Source organism: Molothrus aeneus, chromosome 2 (assembly GCF_037042795.1).
Source record: "Molothrus aeneus isolate 106 chromosome 2, BPBGC_Maene_1.0, whole genome shotgun sequence".
NCBI lineage: Eukaryota > Metazoa > Chordata > Aves > Passeriformes > Icteridae > Molothrus > Molothrus aeneus.
In genome coordinates this window covers 106,089,232-106,115,038 of record NC_089647.1, presented here as the reverse complement: position 1 = coordinate 106,115,038, position 25,807 = coordinate 106,089,232, and the positions used below count along the sequence as shown (strand labels likewise).

The 25,807-nt window shown below is 39.6% G+C and overlaps 1 protein-coding gene across 1 annotated transcript in view; it reads left to right on the top strand.

The window, feature by feature from the left end:
• Positions 1 to 8,772: 8,772 nt before the first annotated feature.
• TAB3 (TGF-beta activated kinase 1 (MAP3K7) binding protein 3) overlaps positions 8,773 to 25,807 on the top strand; it is a 43,991-nt gene continuing 26,956 nt past the window's right edge. The window contains exon 1 of the mRNA XM_066545459.1: positions 8,773 to 8,897. The gene's annotated coding sequence lies outside the window, so the exon portion shown is untranslated. The remainder of the gene's footprint in view (positions 8,898 to 25,807) is intronic.

Here is a 25,807-nt window from a genome sequence, read left to right as displayed (position 1 = left end):
CATGTCCAGTTAAAGGCTTATTTAAAAGGTGTTAATTCCCTGAGGTATTTCTCTCTAAAAGTCAGCACTCATATTGGGTTTTTTGTTTTTGTTTTGTTTGTTTGTTTGTTTGTTTGTTTGTTTTTGGTTGATTTATTTCCTCTGCCCCCTGTGAACTTTGCCTGTCTTTTCAAACTACTGGCTTGAAGAAAACCCACCCATCCAGATTTTGTCTGGTCATATAACCCAGGAGAATTGCTGGAATTTTCTGTCATTTTTTTGCTCGTTCTTATTCTTGCAGTACCTGACAGAAGGTTAATCAGAACTCCTTTTCATGCTCTGATAACCTCTGTAGAAAAAAATACAGAAGGCTGGACTATGAAAGCCTTGATTAGTACAGAACAAATGTACCTTAACTATGCATGTTAGAATAGTTGCCCAATTTTATAAAATTTAAGTATTCCATACAAAACCAGCAGCAAGAAGTTCTTCCTAGTCTTCAGAAAATTTACTTATATTCATTAAGGAGAAAAAAGGTGGAATGAATTTCAGGAGTGTGTATTTTCAAAGAGACCAGAAGGTGGTGAATCTTTATTATTAGTGTCTCAGGGAAAACCTTTCTGCAGACCATCTGGAATTTCCTAAAAAGGAAACATTAATCTAATTTCACCTGATGACAGCAGGATTTGTTTTCTGTTTTCATATGCTTTGTATTAGGTCCTGTAACTGGAAAAAGCCAATGGTCTGTGGATCAAAAGACAATCATAGTATTAATACTGTGTGGCTTAATATTTAATGGATTTCAAGTTACTACCAAGGAATCCATGGCAGCTAGCAGAAGGACTTCAGCAAAAAGACAGATATAAGAAGATTTTTTTTTATCAGTTGACTTCCCACTTCAATTATGGCTCACCACACCAGAAGTGTTGGAAGCAGCTGCTACCATTGACCCCAGCACCTCACAGAAAGAAGGGCCAGTGCTTTTTAGCTGGCTGGAGACAGAAGTCTCTTGCTCATAAACTAGTGCCCCCAGCAAGCAAGTTAACTAACTAACTAAAAACCCCACATATGACCTGGCATCACTTTGGGAATAGAAGCTGTTTGTCCCCAGCGCTCTGGTGAGAAATGGCTGCGAGTGACTCTGCAAACTCTCCTTGCTGCACACACCAGCCCATGGTGTCCCAGCTGCAAAATCACTGAGGTCATGTTGTGCACAGTCCTTGTGCACCATCAGCAACAGTTTTGTGCTCTGCCCTGGCCTTACATTACCCTTATACCTGTAAAATACTCACATATGGCCCAGGCTGCTGGGAGTCCAGTACTTTACTGGATTATTGTCTTGGGATGAGACTTTGGAACAGGAGTCTCAGATGCCTTCAGATTTAAGTTTTAGTTTCTCAAGAATTGAGGGGAACTGTTTCAATAAAGTGTTGCAGCATGAGCTGTGTTTTAAAAAACTTCTTGGCCTCAACTCTCCCTGAAGTACCAGTGTTCTTCAACCATCCCAGTCTTCCTCCAAAAGTGGTGCTGCTGAGTTATAGAACTGTTGTAGGCTGTTCTGCACTACTGCAAGATGTCATAAACTGCAATCAACAGCAAGACACTTTTAAATATTTAGTTATAGGGCTCTACCTTAAAGTTTCCTTTCCAAGAAATTACATGCTTTGCCCAGTGATTTGAGACAAAATTCTCCATTACTATTGAGGAACATATAGGTCATAAATTACATTAATCTCTGGCTACTAACCCAGTCTGTGCTATGACACCACTGCAGCCTCTCTGCAGATGACCCTGACACAAGAGCTGGTTCTGGTGTAGTGGCCACACTCACATTAACTTTCATCTGGAAACAGGAGTAATACAGACTCAGCAACACACACTTCATCACTGACTCTACAAACCTGCAGAAAACCCTACATATATTTATATATAATATATATGAAGTTTGTGAGCCCTTGCTAGAACCTAGAGTGCTATGTTTGTATGATTGTCAAACTGCATGCTAGCTGGATTAAACCAGGTGTGGTTATGCCCCATCATTTACTGAGTAAAGATACTGCAGGTGCTGACTCAATAGACTGATGCTGCAAATGTTTCCCACACAACTTATGCTCTTACTGCTGGCCCAAAATATTTCAGCATGGCTGAAACGAACTTTCCATAGCAGGCTATAAAATACAATCAAAACAATCACAGAATAAAATCTGTTGTATTTTATATAATAAATAGGAACCTTTGCCCAAACCTCATGTAAGTAGTTGGTTTTCACTCATATCCCACAGCAGGGTTGCACCTTTGAGTGGTATTACAGAGCATGGTTTGGAAATAATTTTTTCTTACACTTGTGCATCTTTCCAGGAATAGGAGAAAACAACAGAGAATAAAAGGAAGTATTCACTTCACAGTCAAAACACATCATTCCTTCCCTCTGGGACAGCTCACAGGGGTATAACACCCCTTGTATTTCTCTCACCCAACAAATGAGTAGGAAAGCAAGAAAGAGTGTAAAGAGCACTCGATCCTTAGGCAGTAATGCTTTCTATCAGAATTCTCTTACACTCCCATAAGGATGAGTATTTTTGTTTCTACAGACAACAACACTCCCATAAGGATGAGTATTTTGTTTCTACAGACTGGGTTTTTCTGTCCCAGTCATTCTGACTGCTTTCACCAGCAACTCTATCTGATGTGATGTGGTGATCTGCTATCTGCCCCTGTTCCTGTTCACAGGATCAGCCAGCACTGAGCAATGGCCGGGCCACTGACAGGATGTGATGATGAGTTTGGACAAGCAGTCAGTACTACTCAAAAGCATTATCTCCTTTTCAAATGCCACACTTTAGTGAAAAATCTGGGAACTGGAGAAAACACCCTGATACTATTAGATCTGATTACAAGAACTGAGGGAAAAATGTTACTCATCCTGAGGGAACTGCAAACCACCAAACCATCCAAAGTTAAGGAACGCACACAGAGTCTTCTATTAGGGCAATTTGCAAATGTGTTTCTTTCATTCTCAAAAATTTAAAAATCCTTAAAAGCAATTTTACAAATCAGACTCCCCAGTCTAGGTGCATCTATGTAAGACATAAATGGCACAATGGACTCAGAGCAGGGGCATTGTGTGCACTGCGGAAGGACAGCCACACCTAAGATAAAACCGGAAGCTCATTTTAGAGAATACAGTAGTCCCACACAATAGCACTGGCACAGAAGGAGTAAATGATGTCATTTATTTAAATTTCTGCTACCACAGGGAAACTCTAGGTATTCAGAAACTACATCTGACCAGAGCACCAAAATTAACAGCTGTGAAAAATGTGTATGTTATGATTGGCTTTTCACAAATATTAACATGAATATTATATGTGCTATGTTAGAAAGTTATGTTGTATTAATTTTCTTAAGTAGTGTGTTAAATATAGGTTATAACATAATGTTAAAATAGAAACTATGCTATGTAAGATACTTTTTTTAAAGAAAGGACTCACTGTGAGATAGCAGCCACAGGACACCTAAATCTTTTAGAGAGGGGGAATTAATGCTCCATTATCAGGAGAAATGAACTTCTTCCTGCCTCACTCAGACCTGGAGGCACCGTTAGGATTCAGAGGAAGAAGCTGACACTGACCAGACAGAATCCTGTATTTGAATGGAATTTATGCATCATGCATGAGATGCAACAGGTTATTGTTTTTAAGGGTTAATCCTCTGTTAACGTGGGTCCTTTTTCAGGCTTATTTTGCCCAGAAAGAAGTACCTGGACTGTCCATAACTCTTTCTTTTTATTGACTCATATTGTCCTAATCCAAATTGTCCAAATTTTTATTACTCTAATTATATTACTATTTTATAGCCATTTTATTACTATTAAACTTTTAAAATTTTAAAAATAATTTTTTTGTGGTTTTACAACAGCAATGAAAAACACCCCCAAGGGAATCAATTATATTTATATATATATAATCCAAAAGAGAAACACAGTCTTCATGTCACTTCAGGGAAAAAAAATAAATCACAAATTCTGTTTGAATTATTACTAAAGCCTTTGAACCCTAACAACAAAAATGTACGTTCATAAAAGGCATGCACACAAGGATGTCTTTTCACTTTCCTCACACTACATATCCCATTCAAACACTGAAAACCACTTATGCCCCAATCCCTTATATGACTGATTTAATTCATCAGTCTTCCAGCACCAACTTTACAGCTATAGAGACAGCAACTATGCCAGGACTGCAGTTGTTAAGGAGATCCTGCAAAGGAACACTTGAAATTTTCAAAAGTTTTTAAACATGCTTTTGAAGAACCTGTTCTTCAAAAAGTCTAGTTCTTCTAAGTCACAGACTAATCTGTAAAGCAGCAAACTAAATTACAGAAATTGCAAAATAAAAGTGATAACTGCAAGCCAACTAAGAGGTGGGGGAAGGCACCCTGGGGGAGCAGCTCTGGCTCTTCCCAGTGTCTGCCTGGCTCTCCAGGTCAGAAGACCATTCCCAAAGAGCAGCAGAGTTCTGTCCCTGCCTGCTGGAGTCACTCACAGAACTTCAGAGTAAAAAGGCACCCCTTGAAAATGTTCTGGTACAGAAATGTGACAGTGTTTTATGTCTAAGCAGAGAATAAGGGAAAAAGGGAAAAGGGAATAGTGGAGGATAATGCCTTATCCTTTCCTGGACACACAGGCACACAAACATACACCAACAGGTTCCTCAAACTGTCAGGTGACCTTTTTTAGGGTCCAACAATATGCAGTTATTTAGATCTCCACTTCATAAGGCAGCAAAAGATTCCACCTAAAGATAAAGCAATAACATTTTTACTGCCCTTGGGAATATTTTCCATTTTCTCAGAGATTTATTTTTACTTCTCAGTTTCACTATTGCAGTGTTTACTACTAAGTTCCAAGATATCTTCTTTGAGCTCAACTTCTGGATCCATGAACCCTGTTAAAACAAACATTTTCCACTGCTACCTCGGTGACATGGCTGACACCAATTTGAAATGAAAAAATAACCTGGGTATCTAGCAGAGTCAAAACAGCTTTACAACAGCTTTGCAAACAGCTTTAGCAGAAAGAAAAGTACAAAGGATTATGTGTAATTCCAAAAAGTTTTGATTAAATTTGGAGTCAAGTACATGAATTGTGCTCTAGAAATTGTTTTTTAGGGCATAGAATTCACCTTAAATTGAGGAAAGGCCAAGGATACATTGTTTAAATGTAATGAAACACAGACAAGTGAGGCACACTTACAAACCAAGGGCACAGGACTTTTTAAAGAATAAGAAAGCAGAATTAAAATTATCATAGAAAGGATATCCTTCACTGTGAGCTCCAGTTCCATAGGCTTCCACCTAAATAATCCTGCTTAGACCCTGAATTCTGCAATTTCTTGAATACAAACTACCACAGGGGTCAGCAGGACCTGACACTAACCCAAAGTACTACCACAGACCTATATATGACTGCTTAGATTTTATCCCAAGGTAATTTCCTTCCATAAGGAAAATAATATGAAAGCAATGGTACCTTCTTACTCTAGGCACACATTTGTCTTTTTTTTTTTCATAAATACTTATAAATACTTAAATACTTTAGGACCAAAAAATATATATTTTTTTTTACTAAAACTCGGACAAATAGATGCACTCCATCCCCACACAGTGCAACTATATTCCCCTTTAGGCATCACCAAATAAACTTATTCAGTGCATTTCAGTGACAAAACACCAACCATGGTGTAACAGGGGGATTTTCAAGACTCAGTTTAGAGTGCTTATGTTGAAAATTATGCTTTTGATTTGTAAATGGAGCTAAGTGAGTATAGGAACTACTCAGACAGAAAACCTATGGAAGGGCCACTTTACCAAGACGTTTTTCTGACTGCAATGCCTAGGCACAAACATGCATAAAATTGCTTTCTTCCAAAACAGGAAAATGGGTCTCTTGGATTGCTGCTAATAAAGAGAAAAGGGGAGCAGAAATAACTACATTTTTGTTCTGCTTAAAAATTAATGTAGCATGGAATTTAAATCCAAACCTGAGGCCTTTCAAAAATGGGCAGTAGTAACTGCCATAAGCATTAAATACAAAAAAAAAATCACACAGAACCCAGGGGCATTTTCATCTAGAAGTTATTACAGAACTGGATTTAACAATGAATTCCATCTGACTTTGAGTTAACTGTCTGAGCTGCAAGTATTGAGAGCTAGCTTTCAAATTCTTCCTTGCATATATTGCATATTTTAAAATACAGGGAAAAAAATGGTGATTTTTTTCAGAGTCCTGATACTCTGGTTCCCACACAGCTGTCTAAGAACAGCCCTGATTACTCAGTGCCAGCTCTCCTTGTTTCCAGCTGCTAAATCCCATTAGAAGCAGCTAAAAATGCATTAAGCGCTTTCCTAACATTCCTTTTCCGTATAATCAATTTTTGTAGTTGTCATATGGCTAAGAGACACAAAAGCTGGATCAGCAATAAAATTAACTGCTTTCAGAGATGTGTTCAGCAAAGTTAGAACATACACAACCTTTGATTTCTGGGGTAATCAGGCACCTAATACCCATAAGGATTTTTTTCTTAAATTCTTGAGCACAGCCCTGGCTGTGCTATGATTAATTGTGAAGTTTCAAGAGCGATTAATTTCCCAGTCTCACAATCCTGCTCTCAAGCATACAACTAGCTAAGGGTAGATGAAAAATTCTGAGTGTCTGCAATTTCTGTTGGAACACTCCTGCTTTGAAAGTGGGATAAAAGTCAGGCAATTGCTGGATTACAGTCTTCTGTCAGTCCACTACAGAGAATTGCAGAGGGAAAGCATCATTTCCAAACAAAACAAAGCACTGGTTGCTTCTGAAGTGAAAAGGAGCCATGGATCCCACTTATATGAAGCTACATTGGTTTGCCAGGACTCACTGGAGCTGTAGTGCAAGGACTTTACAGAGGGGCAGTGACAAAGTGACTCAGATGTTGATTTGAAAAATCTGGAACCAGCAATGACAGGATGAATTAAGACTATAGCTGGAAAACACAAAAAATGCTGATGCCAGGGCCAGCACGTGTAAGTCAGGCCACAGAGACTGTCATGTGCCCACCATCAACAGCTGCACCAGGGGCTGTTTCTTACATTTTAAGTGAGACTACATATAGCTATGGGAGTATTCATTGGCATTAACAGCACACACTTATATTTGGAAATTATGTATTTTTGCTGAGGAATATGCACTTCAGCATCTTGATAATAGTTCCAGTCAGAGGATAAGAATCAAACTCTTTTAGATAAAAGTATTGTTGCATCAAGATCCTGTTTACTTCCAGTTTTGCTTCTCCAGAAGTGTTAGTCAGGCTTGGCGTGTTTCCGATGTGGGGATCAGAATACAGGAATTCCTTAATTAACTTCACACAACCTCTGACACAGGAGCTGAGGCCTCTGCACACGGAAGATAACGTGGATAGTCAGTAATGGCAATACAAGACACACATCCCCCCTGCATTTCCAATCCTGTGCCAGAGAGAGACAGGAGGTGGTTACAGGGCTCTGCATCTGCTCTCATTGCTATCAGTGCAATGGTGTTTCTGTGGCTCTGAAACTGTAAAAAAGACAAAAAAAGTAAAAAAGACAAAAAAAATCTACACAACACAGATGCTGTTTAAACAAAGAAAATACCTAAACACACACACACACACAAACCCTGAAGAACACAAATAATAGTCTTTATGATTTGTGAAAAGATGCTTTAAACCAGCTTATGCTGGTGTACAAAGCGAGTGCAATCTCAAGGCCCAGTGTGTGGATGAAAAATCAGTGTACACCCACTAAACCATCTGCAAGGCTCTGCCTCAACAGGAAGATTTCAGCCTCCGGAGATGTCAATTAAAAGTTCACACTGGATCAATCCATATTAATCATAACAGCCCCGAGTCCATCCTGCAAGCAGAAGGACCAAAAATATTACTTGGACTGGCACAGGATCATGAGACATTTGGGTAGGAGCACAGCACAGCAGCGTTTTTCTGTTCACAGCCATCCTGTGCCATGTAAGAACACGCACTGGAACAGATCGTCCATGGAGAGCATGGAGTCTCCCTCACTGGAGCCATTCCAGCACCGTCTGGACACAACCCCGAGCCTGTGCTCTGTGAGGCCCTGCCTGACCCGAGAGGCTGGGCCGGATGACCCACCGTGATCAACCGGACCCATTCTGTGAACTGTGTAACCACTGTGGGCACGCACCGCATCGCTGCTGCCAACACTCAGAAAATAACACCTCAGCTCCTGCCCAGCCACGCTCAGGCTCCTCGAGGCGGGGAGCCGGGGGCGAGGGTCCCCAGTCAGCTCTAGCACACAGCGCTGTGTCCTACCCCAGCTAGGGGGAAGTTTTGTTTAAAGGCGCTGAGAAGCGCCCGCGGGCCGGGCTGGGGAAGGGACAGGAGGCAGCCCCAGCGCGGAGCCCCCTCACGCCGCCCTGGCCCCGCCCCTCGGCCCCGGCCCCGCCCCATCCCCGCCCCTTTCCCGCCTCCCCCGCTCGTGGCCGCGCGCCTTCGCGCCCCCGTTCCCCTCTCCCCGCCGCCGCGGACTCCGCCAAGTCTCGCGAGAGCCGTGCGGTCCGGCGCGCGCGGGCCGCGCCATGTCGGACGCCGTTGGGCGCAGCCGGGGCCCCGCCCCGCCCGGCGGCCCCAGCGCCCCGCACTGAGCCCGGAAGCGCTTCCCGGCCGCGCTCTGCCCCGGGACCCGCTCCCTGCTCCAGCCGCCGCTCCCCGCGCCCGCCCGCCCGCCGGGCCACGCGCCTCTGCCTCTCCCCTTCCTCAGGAGGAGCGGGGGGGCCCCCGCAGCGCGGCCTGGGGCAGAGCCGGGGGGCGGGAATGCAGCCGCCGGAGCCGCAGCCGCAGCCGGAGCCGAGCCCCCAGCGCAGCACGGTGAGGGGGGGCGGTGGTGAGGGAGGGCTGTGGGGGGGAATTGGGGGGCGGGCAGGGCCGCCCCTCTGCCGGGGGCCAGGGAGGGAGGCTCGGGTGACACCCCCGTTCACTTCCCCATCCCGCCGGGCTGTGGGTGTCCCCCCTCCCCGTGCGGGAGCGGGCTGCAGCCGTGCCGGGGGAGCAGACGGGCTGCCCCGGGGAGCAGGGGCTCTCCTGCCCTGCGTGGGCCCGGGTGTGGTGACGGGAGGCGGCTCGTGTTGATCCTGGCTCCTGTTTTGCTGCTGCACTCCCACGCACCGAGCAGGGAAAACTTTGGTCTTTGTTTTTGGAGCCCTTTGCGGAGCGAGGCGGGCGGAGTGCCCGGGGATCCCGTGCGGGTGTCCCCTGAGCAGGGGCTGTGCTGCCTGCTGGGCCACTGATGCTGCTCTTGCTGCGTAAAAATAAATTAATTAATGAAAAGCAAATGGATTCACAGGTAAACGCTGCCCCTTGGACGTGACTGCAGCGCGATGCTGCTGCTGCTGCTGTGTCTTGGCTCTAGAAATAGAAGGCCCCCAAAGGTAGCAAGGCCTTCCTTGCTCTGTCCAGAGTCTTGGCTTCAGGTCGGGTTTGAGATTTTATCGGCTGCTTGTATTGGCTGTGAGGAAAATTAACTCGAGTTTCGTTTTAGGTGTTTTTTTAAATGTAAGTGGATATGGTGGATGGATGCAGCTCATATTTATACCGTTCAGTGTTAGTGTAGGACTGTGCAGTCGCTGTGCTTTTCCCCTTGTTCAAACATAATTTGTAACATGATATTGGCCCTTGTTTCCCTGGCTTTGGCAAGGAGAAAACAAGGATAGGAAAGACAATTGCTTAGGTGGTTTGGGAGTATCTCTACTTCAGGTTTTGGTAGAGGTTCCCTGTGTCCAAAAAAAATGGAATGGCTTAAATATGCCATACTTGGAAAGTAATGGAAAAACTTAAAGTAAGACACTGTGTTCAGGTAAACATGCATGAAACTGTTATGGAAGGTCTCAGTGCTAACAGGTTTGAAGACACTGTTCTTCAATTCTAAATAAATCTTGAGAGTGGTCAGGTCAACCTATCCAGCTGATGTGTCAATATGTGTTTGTTATTTTTAGTGCTGGTGTTTACTGTGAAAAAATTGAGTAGTATTTCTTTAGGGGCTTATGTTCCCTAGCAGGTCCACCTGATCACTAATATTTCCAGAGGACTTAGTAGAACAGAAATTTACAGGTAAAGCTTGCATGGTTAAAGGACAGTCACTGTTCTGGTAACTTTAATTTTGTTTTCTAGCTCTGTGAAAAAAGCAATACTTTCTTCTGCCCCTCCTTAAGTATACTTGCAGTTAACATATTTCATGTAAAAAGAAATGTTAAATTCATTTCCTCTTTGTAGAGAGAGAGGAACAGGATTCTTAAAAATAAAGTATTTCACAACATTTGTTAAAGCTTGCACTTTGTCCTGCCTTATGAATGGTGTCTGTTGACAGAAGCAATCTGAAGAGTGCCTTAACAACCTGTATTAATATATATATAGAAGTTTGTGTGTCCATAAAATTACCAGCTACCAAATTTTGCACACATTAGTAAAGAATAATAAAATCTGCATTTAAGCCTGCCTTTAATCTTGAATCTTTTGGTTTAAACACAGGTAGTCAGATGAGTATGATGTATTCTTATTATGAAATTATACTCTTATTATGAAATTATACATTTATTATGTGTTTTTTTTCATCTTGTGTCATAACCTTTGCATATAATGATGTCAGGTAAATGTAATGAGGGAATTGTGAGATCTGTGTCCATTCTTGTTTCCTGAATCTCATTGAGGCTCCTTTTCCTTTCCATGACTTTTCATCTTGAGGAAGACTAGATAAGTTGAATAGGTATTGTGAAAACACATCTGACATTCAGCCAGCTTTGGAGATGTCTGTGCTGGTGTCTCTGTTGAGTTGCAGAGTAAAAGGAAATCCTAATGGGAAAATACTCCTTTGGAGTCATCCAGGGGAGTACATTGATGTGATTCTTTGGGTTATCTGGCAAACTCTCCTCTGTCCCCTCTCGAGAATTGTGTAGGGCTTAAATGAAGGTTTTGGTTGCGCTGGTCTAGAGGCTTTCTCCTGATTTCAAACCTGTGGTGATTCATTTTGTTTGTATTTGTCAACAGCATAAGAATCCTTAAAGCATGATCTGCAGAAGTATTCTTGGTTAGGGCAAGAGTTACATGGGTATGTACTGCAGTTCATAATAAATAGGAAACCTAAAGTATTTTATTTAATTCTTTTTCAAAGCACTTTGCCTTCAACTGGGATGATTTTCAAATCCCTATTTTCACAGCTTCAGTGTTTCAACAAAATCACCAACACAAGCAAAAGCCTTTGATTTACTTTTTTGACACCAAAGGTATTTTAGTGATGATCGAGCCATTGAGTAAATGATCAAATCTAGTAAATTTTGGGTAACATCAAGTCTGAGTGTGTGCTTAGTCATCCAACTCAACTGTGCTATGACACATTCTGCTCTGGGAGCATCTATGATGCTGCTGTTCCTCTGCTGTAGGTGCAGTGCCTGTGAGCTCACACATAAACACAAGGAAAGTGTAACTGAAGGTGTTTGCAGTGGAAGTTATTTTTGTTATGTGGTATGGTTAGAAGGCAGGTGAAAAACAGTGTGAAACTGAGAGATTTCATACAGATCCTGAAACATTACCATCAGCACCTTTTGGGCTACTCTGGACTGCAAGATACATGGTAGAAATATCTGTGACTTGTGGTTCTTGCAGTATCTTTTCCTGTCCCTGTCTTTAACAGAAAAATAAAGCTGAACTGAAAAATGTTGGTGCTACCTAGTGCAGTAAACTGATATTAGGGATTTACTTTCAAATCTCTGGCAAAGTTTTCTCTTATTGTCACTTTTTTTTTTTTCCAGGTTGGAACTCTTGGTTCTCTCTAGAGTACAAATTTTCTCTAGGCTTATTTCCATATGGTCATAGTAGACTAAAATACTGTCCAAAAGTCAACATTGACTGTCTTGTTTTTGTGAGAGATTGAGAACTGCTTTGCAGAAGTTGCATGTGTGATGATGTCGTGGTGCCAGTTCTCACGTGTGAAACTCTCCCTGCGAATGGAAAGATGAGTTTTGAAATACTTGTTTAGACTCGTGCAAATGTTGAAGGTTTTGGTTGAAAGCACTGCTAGAATAGGTTCTTGTAGTCTGCCAAACCTTCAAGTGTCAAAGCTGTCCTTTGAAAGGCTTTCAAACTGGCCATGTGCTCATAATACTTAAACAAAGTGCTCTCTCCAGCTGCAGGCAAGTGGTGCTAGTGTAGGTGGTTCTGTGGTACTGAATGTCCATGCTGGGTGTCTCCTGTTCTGTGTGAGGAGGGTGGTTGGTCAGCAACTTCTGTGCTATATCTGTCAGTGTTTAAGTGGCACTGTGGTATTGGAATCCAGGAGACTCACGTGCACAACTTCCAGAAAAAACACCATTGGGGTGTTTTCATTGAGTTGAGAAGCTGAAATAGATGTCACAAAATTCAGTATGTAATATGGTGAGACAATGCCACAGTATTGCTGATATAGTTCAAGTTGTGCACTGAGTTCTTATTGTTTGGCATTTTTCTTGTTCTTTTCTTTTTGAAGATTATTTATACCAGATAGATCACAATGTCTGTCTCAGCTTAATGTCACTGTGGAAATAACATTTCAATATTCTTACACCCCATTGATTACTATGTTGAAAGTTTCTCCCTTTTCAGGTACTGTTTTAAAATAGCCAGCATAGCACTAGAGATTAAAGATGAAAAATGCCATATCTGTTAAAGTTATATACAGTTTTGTGTTTTTAAGAAACATTTGTTTTTCAGTTTCTGGTGGGCTTTATTTTATTAAGGGTCTGAATTCAAAGTAGTGGTATTTTAAAAGCATTGAATTATCAGGTTTTGTCCTAATCTGGCTCTTCAGTAAGGAAAATTACTGCTCTTTTCAGAGAGTTGTTTAAAGCAGGGGGCTTTGTAAGCAAATAGCAAAGGGAGAGAAAGGAGGGAGGTCATTCTGCTGTGCTAGTGCTGAGCAGCCTCGCTGTCACAGCTCAAGTACAGATGTTCTCCTACCTGCATGTGGGCTTGCTGGTGGATCATTAAGAGTGTTTTCTGGAAAACACCCTTCAGCAGATTCTGTTCAGTCAGTCTTGTTCCACACTCAAAATGAAATACTTACTTTCAAATGAAATTGCATGTTTCCTAAAGTGTATGTTAGTTTGAAAAGTGGATCAATTTAATTAATTTTTAGTGAAATCATGGTTGATCTAGGGGCAAATGGAGAGTTTTTAGAAAAAGAAATCCTTTACCATGAGTATTTGTTTTGGATGTTGTGGCAGGAAAAAAACTTGAGCATTTTAATAAACTGCATTCAGTATTGACTGTTTCTTACCAGATTTGGTAAAAAGAACCACAGCAGTGCTGGTATTTTAATCTTGCAGCTTTACACTTAAGCATTTTTCTATTCCTTGGTTATATTCTGAGGTGATTTGCCCCCAAGTCTCATCTGTTTGAACAACTCTTCCTGGTTTACAGTGCCACAGCTGCATTAGCAATTGGCTGTCAAAAGGCTTTGCTTGTGCTAGGTATGTTATTTGTCATGTTGGTATAAATCCTCAGGTGTAATTCTGTGTCTTCAGTGAGGAGTTTGTATACTTTGGCTTGACTCAAGATGTGGGCATTTTTTCTTAGCACTTGAAAGGGTTACAGATTTGTTTTGTTCTTCTTGTTGGGCATTGGATCAATGATAGTTGATGAATAGGAGATGGTTGGGTTTTGTTGCCTTTTTTTTTTACCTAGATGTTGTGCAAGTTATGAAAGAAATATAGGACTTGGCTTTCTTGTGGGTGTTCTTAAGATCAGCTGGCAGAAATAGTAAGCCAGGTACTAGGCTGTTGCAGAGCATTGCATTAAAGTGTACCTGCTTTTTTTTCTTGGAATTCTTATGTTAGTCTTGAAAGAATAGTAATTCTTGCTGTAATCCTGCTAATGCTGGATCAGAAATTACATGTCTAGATAAGACCAAGTGTTAATTTGGTACAATTTCTCTGTTGCTTCATATTTGCTCAAAATACAAATTGGTTAAATTTCTACTAGCAAGCATTGCATCAAATATCATCTTCTCACTGCTGATTTCAATGTGTTAAAAACTTTTAAGTTATTTGCTGGATATCCTGCTGAAAAGTCACTTTATGTTCTTTCCTGGTAAAAATCAAGTTTTAGCTGCTGGGCGATCTGGACATTTGCAAATGAGACTTCAGTAATTGCTGAGTAAGTGTTGTAGCTGAATTCAGAACACTTAGACAAAATTATATTTTAAACTTTTGTCGGTGCTTTTGTACATTACTGTGGATTTTTTTCAACTCATTAGTCAGTTTCAAATGGACAGCACAGGGGAAGAGATATTTTAGTCCTTTATCTATGCTTTGTTTCCTGCTGTTTGGGCAGCATCATGAAAGTGTTACAGAAATTCGCATGCTGTTCTAAGTTCATGAGCATCAATGTTCAATACATGTGTTTCACAACAAATCTCATTGTTGGGCTGAATGCTTCATGCATTGTGAGTAAGAACTTTCTGAATAATTGCTCAGGAACATGTTTGCAGTTTTGTACTTTGTCCTGCTCTTACACTGAAGCTGTTGCTCTTCAATGTGTACTGGTTTCAGTAGCAAGTAGTGACTGAGCATTATCCCTGTTTACATCCAGCTTCCTTCTGTGTTGGTTTGAGTTCATTGGCACTTTCTGGAACAAACATTTTTTAATTATTGTTTTCTTGGAATATCCAGTTTAAAGGAAGAGAGGTCAGACAGGGAAGAGAGCGTTTGTACCACATCTATTGCAGCTGAATTAAGTTCATAAATGGCAGAATGTAGGTTCTCTTAAATGAAATCTGCCTCTTGGCTTTTGAAGCCCAGCCTTTAGATGCTGTAAATGCTTCTTTTGCTTTAAAGAAAGTTCCAAGTCAAGTAAATGTTCTACCTGCCAATCCCTTTCAAGATTTGGGAGTTGAGGTAAATGAGGCTGAAGGTAGCCTTAGGCCTAAGAGAGACCTGAGTAAGATCAGCTATTTTGGTCTGTGTTTAGAAATCATGATCTACTGTATTAGAAAAAAAAAAAGGAGAGAGAGAGAGAGTCAAAAATGACTTAAGTGTTGAAATAACGTTCCTTGATCTAGGAGTAAGAGGTCTGTAAGAGGGAAGTGGCTTCTGTAGAGGACAACTTGAAGTTTTCCAAAGAGAAGAAAGAATCCTCTCAGGAGCACTGTGCAGCAGGTCTTAATGGTCTTGGTTCCATCAGGTGAGTGAGACCTTTCTGTAGCAGTGTGGACACTGAGGCATCTTCAGTGATCTCTGTTGTTGTTACTCATGGAGGCACTAGAACCAACAACACAGACGTTTCTGGTACTGTGATAAACAGTACTTCTATTTCTGTAGGAACACTCAGTCACTTAAAAGCTGCTTTGCCTTAACTGAGACATTTTTTCTGTAAAATTGTAGCAAAAATTTATGACACTTCTCCTAAGAGCATATGTTACCCAAGATGTGATCAAGGCATGGAGGCTTGTGCTGCTTGGTTCTTATCTGTACCGTTTAGTTCTTGGGTTTTGGTTTCACAAATCCCAGTGCAGTTTGTTCTCATGTCCGTCTGTTATGGAGAGGTTGAAACACAGCAGTGGTGGACTGGTGTCTCCAGTCTGATGGAGGATTCCTGTCCTGGAAACACGGGAGATGGAAGAAGAGCTCCTTCTCTAACCTTTAAAGAAATCCATATCTTCTGAAAGAGGGATTCTGCTCACTCTCCTGGTAGTTGGATGAGGTGGAGAAAACTTCTTGTTGTCATTCCTGGGCTCAGTGAAGCCATGGTCCCTGTGGGTGTCAGTTCATGGACTTGATGGCTCAGAGAACTTGCTGAAGGGGGATTGGTCATGGGGAGCTGACAGGAAAGGATCAAAAGAAATCTGACTCCCTTCTGTGAATTGAGTTTTAGAAAAGATCCCCCAAAACCAAGCAGTCCTTATGTGCTTTCTCCCCTACCACTGAATCCTGTTAAAATCTATACCATTGATCATTGTTTTGTCCTGCTTCCTGTAAAGGAGTTTGAAGAATGAGATTCTAAAGTCTCTAAATGTCTTGTTTTTTGAAAGTTTTGAAAGGTAAGGTTTTTGTGAGCTCCAGAAGAAGAGGAAAAGAAAGAAATAGGTTTAAGTGTTAGAATTCCTATGATTCAGGTGAGAGGAAAGTAGTTATGACACTGACATTTTTGTATGCTTCTTCTTATGTTTTGATTTTGTGCTAGAACACAGATTCCAGAAGATGTGTCTTAGGTGAGGAGTTGTGTCCTTGTGACAGTAGCAAATTTCTGCTTTGGGGTTACTCTGAATAACTTGAGCATACTCCTTGGATTACTCTATCCACTTGACAATTCATGGAATATTTGAGTTTCAGCTTTGCCAGTAGCCTTACTTAGTCAGCCTTGGAGTAAGGATTATGGGTATTTTGAATTAGTTCCTAAGTTTTACTTTCTGAACTTTTTTGCAACTGTTGGTTGTAGGGCCATCAGTAAAAATGGTTGACTGCCACAGGCTTATGTAAGCTGCACTCATTTTTTAAGCTAAACTGTTTATGGCACAAGCTTTTTAGTCTGTTCAGAAGATGAACACTCTACATACATAAGGGGAATGCATTTAGACTTGCTTAGGGCTTTCTTTTGTCTCCTTTCTGAGTTTGGTTTTGTTTTGGTTTTTTTCACTGTAGTTGCTTTTATGGGGGTTGAGGGTGGTGTTTGTTTTGTTTTCCCAGCAAGTGTATGGTGTACTCAGACTTGTAGGGCCAGTTATTTCTGTTTATAGTAGAATTTGTGAATTATGTAAGCATGTTACATAATCATAAATAATCTTAATTTTCATTAAACTATAAGAAAAGTCAAGCAAGGAGAAAAACTTAATGCTTGGGGTTATTTGTTCAGTTCTACTAATGATCCCATATTCTGTACTATGAGCATCTTAGTTGTTTGGTTTCCTGATAGCCTGTACAGTGTGGCAGAATGCCACTAGAAGACTATCCAGTATACAAATACTCTACCAAAAAACTGGACTTTTTTTTTTATATTCAGAAAGTATTTTGGTGATTATTTGAATAATGCTTTCTTAAAAAGCAGTTTTAACAGCTGTATTGCATTTGTAGTAAGCAGTATTTAATTTGGGTTCCTTTAATGGTTAATGATTTTACTAGCTATGAAAAAAAACTGCTTAAACATGAAATGAGTTTGCTAAGGTGCAAACCTCAAGGTTGAATTGTAATAGGTTTTTATTGCACATATATTCAAGTACATCAAATTTGTGTTAGTTTTATTAAATACTCAAAGATGAGTAACTTCTGAATGTATTACTGTGATTGTAAGTCTTTCTGCAGAATAACTTTTCAGGAGGGATCTGTGAGGATTGCAAACTTGTCTTTAGATGTGTGCTTCAATTTTTATATGATACTGGATCAAACTCATATCAGTTCTATGTATCTCAAAATTCTAACATTTTTCAATCACAATATTTGTATTTTGTATAGTTTGCTCTGGCTTTTGGATTATTTTCTCTGTTCTGTGCTTCATATTTGCTAATCCCTGAGATTCATAACTAATCTGGTTTGATGGCTTTGTTTTTCCTGTGGTCAAGGCTAAGAACTTTTCCCAGTTCTTCCAAATAAAAAAGAAAATGAAGATTCAGGAAGGCAGGTTTTCAGGAAGTTGAGAACAATCAACAGTACTCCAAGGTACTTAGGTTAGGTTTCTGGCTTGCTTGAATATAGATCATCTAGATTTCAAGGAGATGCTGTTTTTTCTATCATTTAACATGGAAGATAAGACTTACAAATCTTACATGTTTTCAGTGTCAAAATCACTGGGTAAAGTGTGACCAACCAGAACTGTTGGTTGCATAGTTCCTTGCACCTATGAGGTTCCTGTAACAGGAAAACTGCTAAATGGAATCAAAGAGTTCAGCCTCAGACTGTGACTTGGGCTGCTTTCTTAATGAGAAAGTCTAATTTCCAATAAGTTTTTGTGCCTTACCCGAAGGAAGAGTCTGCTCTGAGGTCTTTGTGGTCAGATCTCATCCTGACACTTTGGTCTAACACTTCTTTCTCTCTCACCCTGGCTGCTGCTTCTATCTCAGAGTTCTGTGTCTGTCTATGACACAAGATATTGGGGGGTTTTGGGGGGAGTCAGTTTGGGTGAGTATTTAGTGTTTGTAAATCAGAGTTTAGCTTTAGTGATGTCCATGTCACTATTTGGTCTCTAAATTTGTGGTGGTGTGTTGGGAGGAGCAAGCATTGAAAGGAAAGGAGAAGCAAATTCTTTCTTCAGATTTATTGTGTTTTTACTGGTTTAAAATTATTATGAAACAGCCAGATGAGACTTCCTTTGTGACAATTCCCCTTGAGGAAGCACCCAGTGTGTGCTATTGGAGTGCATTTTATGATGATAAATACTTGCTTATACAAAGATTCCTCCCCCCACCACCGCCCCAACTTATTTCCTGAAGTTAAAGGCTTTCTGTGCCTAATACTCACCTGTTTAAACTTTTTAATGTTTTTTCAGAGCTCAACAGCAATATCAAAACCTCCTCTCTTTTGCTGGGGTTGCTGTTTCCTTGGTGTTTTGAGTTGTGACTCTGTATGCTGGACAAAAAAAAATTATGAATTTGGATGTTCAGTATTGCTTTTCCCTTGTAACTGCGTATTTCTGTGCCTCTGCATAGAAGGGAATTAGATTGCAGCCCCCATATTCCCAGTTAAAGTTTGTAAGAAGCTTGCTGTTTGAGGGTGGTATGTTTGTAATGTTTGGTGTGGTTTTTTTCCTTCTGTTAATTATTTTGCACTTTTGATGTTTTTTCTTTCTTTTTTTTTTTCTGGAAGTAACATTCAATAGCATCTTAGTAGTTCTAATATTACAAAATTCACTGCTAAGTTATCTTTGTATTGACTTCCAGACCAGTCTAGGATATGTTTGTTACATAGTTTTCATTAGAGATACATTTGTCATATGCTATTAATTTAAAAACTGCTTTTAAAATGTAAAATACATTTGGCAGTTCTGTTTTATTTAGGTAAAAGCAGTTGTATGAAAAATTTTGTAAATTAGGAACACGTACTTTTGATTTCTAGTAATGAGATTTCCTTCAAATATTTGGTTCTTATTTGAAAAAAATAATTTGAATTTTAGAAGTTGTTTTTTTTGTAATAAATAATGCGGATTGAGAATTTTTAATAGAATTTTATCATTTTAATATGATTTTTCATGATGTCACTGAAAATTTCTAAAAAATGAATAGTAAGTAGAAAGTCAATACTACTGCGTTTGAACCTGTAGTGGTTAATCATGCGCCTCTTCGGGGTTTTTTATGTGTTTGTATTTATTCTGGACTGGATTCAGCTGAATTGAAGATGTATTACTACAGAAGGAATGTCTTTACTCTTACATGTACTTGGAAATGTGTTATTATAAAGGCACTTTCTCATTTGCTGTTTTGTCTGTGGACTGTGTGCAGTTCATGAATGTCTCAAATACATAGCAAGTTGCTCTTATCAATCTGAATGGTTGGGTGTGGAAATCTGACAAATAATCAAAGTAATAGAGATTATTGTGTACTTGAGGAAGTATGTACAGAGCTGAATGTGCATTGTCTTCTGCAAATGTTTAAATTTCAGTGAAATTTACTTTTAATCCATTTGAAAATTAGACAAAATAATAAGATACTTGAATTAAGAGTAACTCCATAGGCTAAACGGTGCAGACAGTAATGGAGAATTAGTGGGTGTTGAGGATCCAAAGTCTTGTGTATTCCCTGTCTGGAGCCTTTCTTGGAAGGTGGCTAAAACAGGGAATCTGTAAGGGTGGATGAGGTAGTATTATAATGTAAATCTGGTAACTGGAGGTTCTTTTGATTGTGGTTCTCAGGTAAATATTGTTTTTTAAAAAAAGATTTCATCATTTTTCAGCCAATAAAACCCTCAGACTTTAAATAGTACTGAGTTTGGTTCACTATAATGGAAAACTGGTGGTATGCAATAGTTGTGAAAATAAGCACCAATTATTATTGTATTGTCTGGGATTTTTTAAAGCATGAATTACCTTTGCTTTTTTAAAGCTGATGCTGAATCAAAGAATATGCTTCTCTGAGGTACCTAATTACTTAATTTGCATATTTCTCCAGCAGTTAGAGGGAACAGAAAATCTGCATATGATTTATAGAGAGACTTAACAGGTCTGTTGTGGTATTGCTCAGCTCATCTGGCCATTCACATACTGAACATGTAGCTTTGCTTTCCATCCTGTGGGGGAGGAATGACTCAGAACAAAATCAAATAAGGCTTGTGCTTAAACAGCACTAAAAATGTCAAAGGTTTTCATCTCCTTACTTCTTCTGTCTCCTCTCAAAGCAGAGAGAACCCAAAGCTTACACTTGAGTCTGGGCTGTGTAAATGCTTAAAGCTGAGTTTGTTTGCAGTAATGTTGTGAGAATTCTGAAGGAGTCATTGGACTGTTTGGTGAAGCAGAGGGTGTGACTACTTGTGCTGGGATTTTGGAATCAAGGCATCAGATTACAATGTTATTTTAATATAAGCTGGTTAGGGGTTTTTTTATTCAGAAATGTACAAATTTCTCACATTGTGCTCCTTTGTCCAGGGCTGGCATTTCGTGTCTCTTACTGGCCTCAGGGGAGTACTCTGGTGGTGGTTGTGCTTGGCTGGCCAGGGGGTACAGCAAGTTATTTTAAACTTTAGGTTTTTCTACTGTCTAACCTCCTGTTGGAGATAAGACTGCATTGTATTTGTGGGAAGATATGACCTTGAGTTTTTTCTTATTTTTCCCCTCTGTGTTTTCTGTACATGATTCCCCTGGAGTTAAAAACGAAAAAACTGGTTTGAAAAGGTTGAAATTTTTAGTTAGTAATTGAAGAGCTGGGCGTGTTCCACATTGTTGCTTTCTACAAACCATATGGACACTCCCACTTCTTTCCAGTAAAGAAGCTGGGAGATTGGTTAATGCCACATCTCTTCCTTTGCTGCAGTATCCAAGCAAAGGAAATGACTCTGACATATCAGGTGAAAGAAAGGTTTTTGTGTTCTTGTAGTGCATCTGCTCAAATTGTTGAGTGGGTGTCAGTTCCAATATTCTGTTCTGGTGGAGGTGAAGAGCCCTGAGCACAGCACAAATACCAGAGCAAGCTTAGTGTAGTGTAGAGAATGTTTCAACAGTTCTTTAGCTATTGCTTTACTGATGTACCCTCAAAACTCCATAAGTCCTGAGAGAAGAGCAAGGTCTATTAAAACAAAGAATGGCATGGATTTTGGAGGCTGCACCTACCCTGAGCTGCTGGACAGCATCTTTTTGGTTTTGAGTGAAATAATCCAAACCTTTTCAAAAGAATGAGTTAGTAACTATTTTAGGTTGAAGCTGCCTTTGAGCCCTAGTGTTTTTTTCTTCTTCTTCTAAAGCAGGATTATGAGGATAGCTTCCTAAAAGGGAAATGAAATCACTGCAGTTTATCCTACCAACCTTAATGGAGTACAGTAAGGCAGATCAGAGTGGAAATGATTTGGCCTTAGAGAGATGCTGATTGCTTAAAGTGTTTAACTTGCATGTGTAACTTATATTAGGAAGGATATTTGTCATGTAGAATAAAAATAAGGTATTGTAAAAATACCTTGAAATTATACCCTTGAAATTATGAATAGGGACTTTTGGGTGAAATGCTTTGAAGAGTCAAGTACTACTTATTCCTGAAGGTTCCAGGACATGGGCCTCATTCATTTTGTCTCATATTCAGATTTATACCTTTTTTTTTCAGTATCTCTGTCTGTGACATTTACTTGTAACTTCACCATCAGCCAGCTGTGCAGTGTCAGCTGTGGAAAGATTGCCTAGTAGTCAAGGGCCTCTTTGCCTCTACTTTGCATCCTACAAGGCTAATTCTATAAAGCCAAAGGGTTGTTCAACATGTTCTTGATGTAGGTTGCAGTCACAGGCTGTGTAAAAGAGCATCCACCTCCATCATCACAAAATGCTCAGCTGTATGTAAAAAGTTACACATGCTCCAGCCAGGAATTGTGTCAATCTCATCACTTGGATTTGAAATTTTTTGGCCTGGTGTAGACCAACAAAAATAAACAAATGTTATGACAGATGACCTGAATACTGCCAACCTGCCTTTGCAGGCAGTGTCATTGAGTTGAGTAACTAAGGTCCAGACTGCAAACACAGCTTTGGTTAACCTACCAAAATCATGACTTAAAGCCTTTGAGAGAGAGCTAATGTGTGGGTTTTAGGAGGAGTTTGTGCTTCTGTGTAACTGTAGCCGACCTATGAGAGATTATAATTCATTCATCTTCCAATTTAATTTTAGAAAAATAAGGAAATTAGAATAAATGTTGGAAAAAAGTCTGTTCAATATTGTACCCAGAGTGCACAGAAGAGCATGAAAGTTATTTGACAGTATGAAGACTGCTGCATTATTAGAATAGAATATTCTAGCCATAAGTACTGATTGTTTTTTCAAATGTACAGTCTTTGGATACTGAGTTGGGAGCAGAAGAATTTACCAAGTAGCTATTAGATTTTTAATTTGGCAGAAGCAATGAATACAAGAAAAATAAATAATAAAAATATATTAACAAACGTATATACATACGTACACACACATGTGTATACATATAGTGAAAAGGTGTCACTGCCCATGGCAGTGGGTTTGGATTTAGGTAATCTTTAAAATCTCTTCTGACCCAACCCATTCTGTGACTCTACCAGAAATTAATTTTGGTCATGAAAAGGTTTAATGTAGATGGCTGCAATTTTTCAGCTGTTATCTGTAGTTTCTCAGGTGTTAAACCCACCTGGTTTGGAGCTCTCTGTAGGAAGAGGATACTCTAAAGCTTTCATTAAGTAAAGATACTGGATACACTTCAAGGTCTGAAGCTGTACAAGAATTTTGGCAGGACTGCATTTTAGGATGAACAACTGTATTCATATTCTAGTCTTTCCATTATCTCTTTTGGCTTATTCCATTTCTGGCCAAGCTGATAGAACAAGTAAATCTGAAATATCAAGGCTTCCTTATAGAGATTTGCTGTTCAAGCAATTCCATAGACAGGACAGCTACAGCTTTATCTGAGTGTTGATTAAACACTACCTTACATACCAATGCTTCTTGTTGCAACAGATGTAACATATGGAATCTTATGGAAAGAAGGGAAACAGCTTTCCTTTCACCAGAGTTCTCTTTCTTCATTTTTTGTATCCCATTAGTATTTTTTAATAGGTAATGCTGAAGTTAGTGTAGAAAGAAAGCATTTCAAAATGTCTGCATCGTGTCGTATCTAAGGCACATCCCCCCAGAAAGTCCATCTGGGGCTAAGATGAGATAAAATAATGTTAATAGAAGATGATTGTGGTCTGATGTTGCAGAAGCTGTCTGTTGTAGAAGCAACAATGTAATTTTAAGGTATTCTTCCCTCTCTGCCCCAAAAGCAAAAGAAAGAAAAAAAAAGAAGAAGAAAAAGAAATACGTAAAAAGCATAATCTAGGGTGTAAATGACATCTCTGTATATACATATAGAGCTCATACACGTACATGTCTGTATGTATTTATGTTGTTGGCTGATTATTTTTTATTTTACAGCCCAAGGATATTGGGCACAGCAGTTTCTGACTATGGCACATGGTCGAGCACCTCTACATGTACAGGTGTGATCATGGATAACCTCAATGTGTCAATGCGTTATATTGCAGTAAACATAAGTAGCATTAATAGAACGTGGTGTGTAACCTCTTTATTATGTGACTGTCTTGCAACACTCCCATGAGCAGGTGTTCATGCAAAGACTTGTCAGAAGATACCACAGAATCAGCAAGGTCCATGTTAGTTTTCCTTATGTTAACAAGTTCTGGAATGATAGAAAAGACAGGCATGCTGTGTAACTTGTTCATTGTATTTTATAGCAATTATTCATGTCAAAGAAATTTACACAGTCAGGCCACCAAACTTTTAATTCTAAACTTTAGAAATGGAAGTTGATGTTTTTTGCTGTAGTGAGTATGGTTTGTATTTTTCTGTCCTGCTATTCTGTATTGACTCCCGTCCATTGTTTTTTTTCCTCTGTCAGCTTTCTCCCTTTTTGTTCCTGTTTATATGTGCTTGTCTGCTTCCCCCCTCAGTTTCATGTGTGAAGAGTCATGTCCTCCATCAGTTTGTGTTTGCTGGGGATCCTGGCAGGTGGTTCTGTCATCCCCTCATTCCGCTTCTTTCCAATCTAGGGGTTTTCTTCAAGTTTCAGTGGCCAAGGTGAGGAGAGGCTGGTGGTCATCAGGCCAGACAGTGCTGAGTGTTTTGCTTCCCAGTACCATTTTCTCCTTTCTGAACTGGCCATGCTGGGTATAGAAATGTAGGGAATAAAGTGTGCAGGCAGTCTGCAATTGATGTTGCTTTTTGCAGAGTTGTCACTTATATGGGCTCTTAATAAACTTACACAGGTCACTTGACTTGAAATTAGTGGTAGTTACAGTCTCTCCTGTTTCTGCAGGAAAAGGAATACTTCTAATTTATGGTGTAAATATACTTTGTGATCATTTTCTCAATGATGCAGAAAAATGTAAATGTTTAAGACAAGGTGTGTTGTAGAAAGCTTTGATTCAGTGTATTGAATTTAGAGTATTTTCAAGATTTGTCATAGAAGAATTAATCAGAGACTTAACAGAGAAACTTGACTGATCTGTTTATTTTAAACTGTTGTTTGCAACACTACTATGGCAAACCATCACAAAAGTCTTACAGGTATTTCAGAAGCAGGAAACCTGATATTCAAACAGTTGATTTAGAACTTATGGCCTCTTCTTTCTGCCTTGGTAGTTGCTTAATTCTAATATTTCAAGTTTTAATTAAAATAGATGAAATTTTCTGTGGTAGCATAAGCAATTAGGTTTTATTTTTCAAATTTTATGTTCTTATAACTCATCTTATTACTGGATCGCAGCATGATTGACTAAGTGAATTCAGATTTTGTAGTTATTGCACCGCTTCAGCTCACCCTGAGAGGATGGCCATGCTTTTTTCATAAAATTGTTTTCCGAGCCACCCAAGAAAAAAAAACTGGTTAAAAATTCAAATAGTTTAGCCCAGAATGTGTGAAGTGCATTGGTGTGCCTTTTATAGAAGTATCTGCAGGCTTAGACAATCAGTGTGTTGCTTTTACTCTGCAAATGAAGCCTCTTTCAGATTTATTGATAACAATTGGTTTGTTTAGAGCAGTTATTTTTAATAGGGAGAAGCCCAAGTCAAAGTGAAAAAGTAAAGAAAAGTAAGGGGCGCATTTAGGCTGACTTTGTGACTAGCCATTGAAACGTGTAACAGCTGATTTATGTGTGTAGGTAACACCAAAATTTTACAAGCTCAGTGTGAGTAATCCAGATTTGGTGGGTTTGTTGTTTGGGTTTTCTTAAAATGATTTCTCTCTTGAGACTTTTTGCAGCTTCTGGCTTTAGTGAATTCTTACTGATCTGAAGTCCTGCAAAAGTACTCACAGTGATTAATTTTGTAGAAGTGTCTTGTGGAGAGACTTGTGTTTTGACTTGTAAATATACCTTAGGAACAAAGCCTGTTCTGAATGTTTTACAGGTGAATTCAGTACTTAGCAATGAATTTGTCATGTAGGAGTTAATGCTGAGAATCACCTTGTGTAGGAGCTAGTAAGCATCTCAGCCTGGAACAATATTGAATTCCTGTTGTGCTTGTCAAGATTCAGACTGGTGCTCTGCAGATAACTCAGTGTCCATAACAATATTTGGAGACATTTGCTTCTTTGAGAAGTGTTAATCTCAAA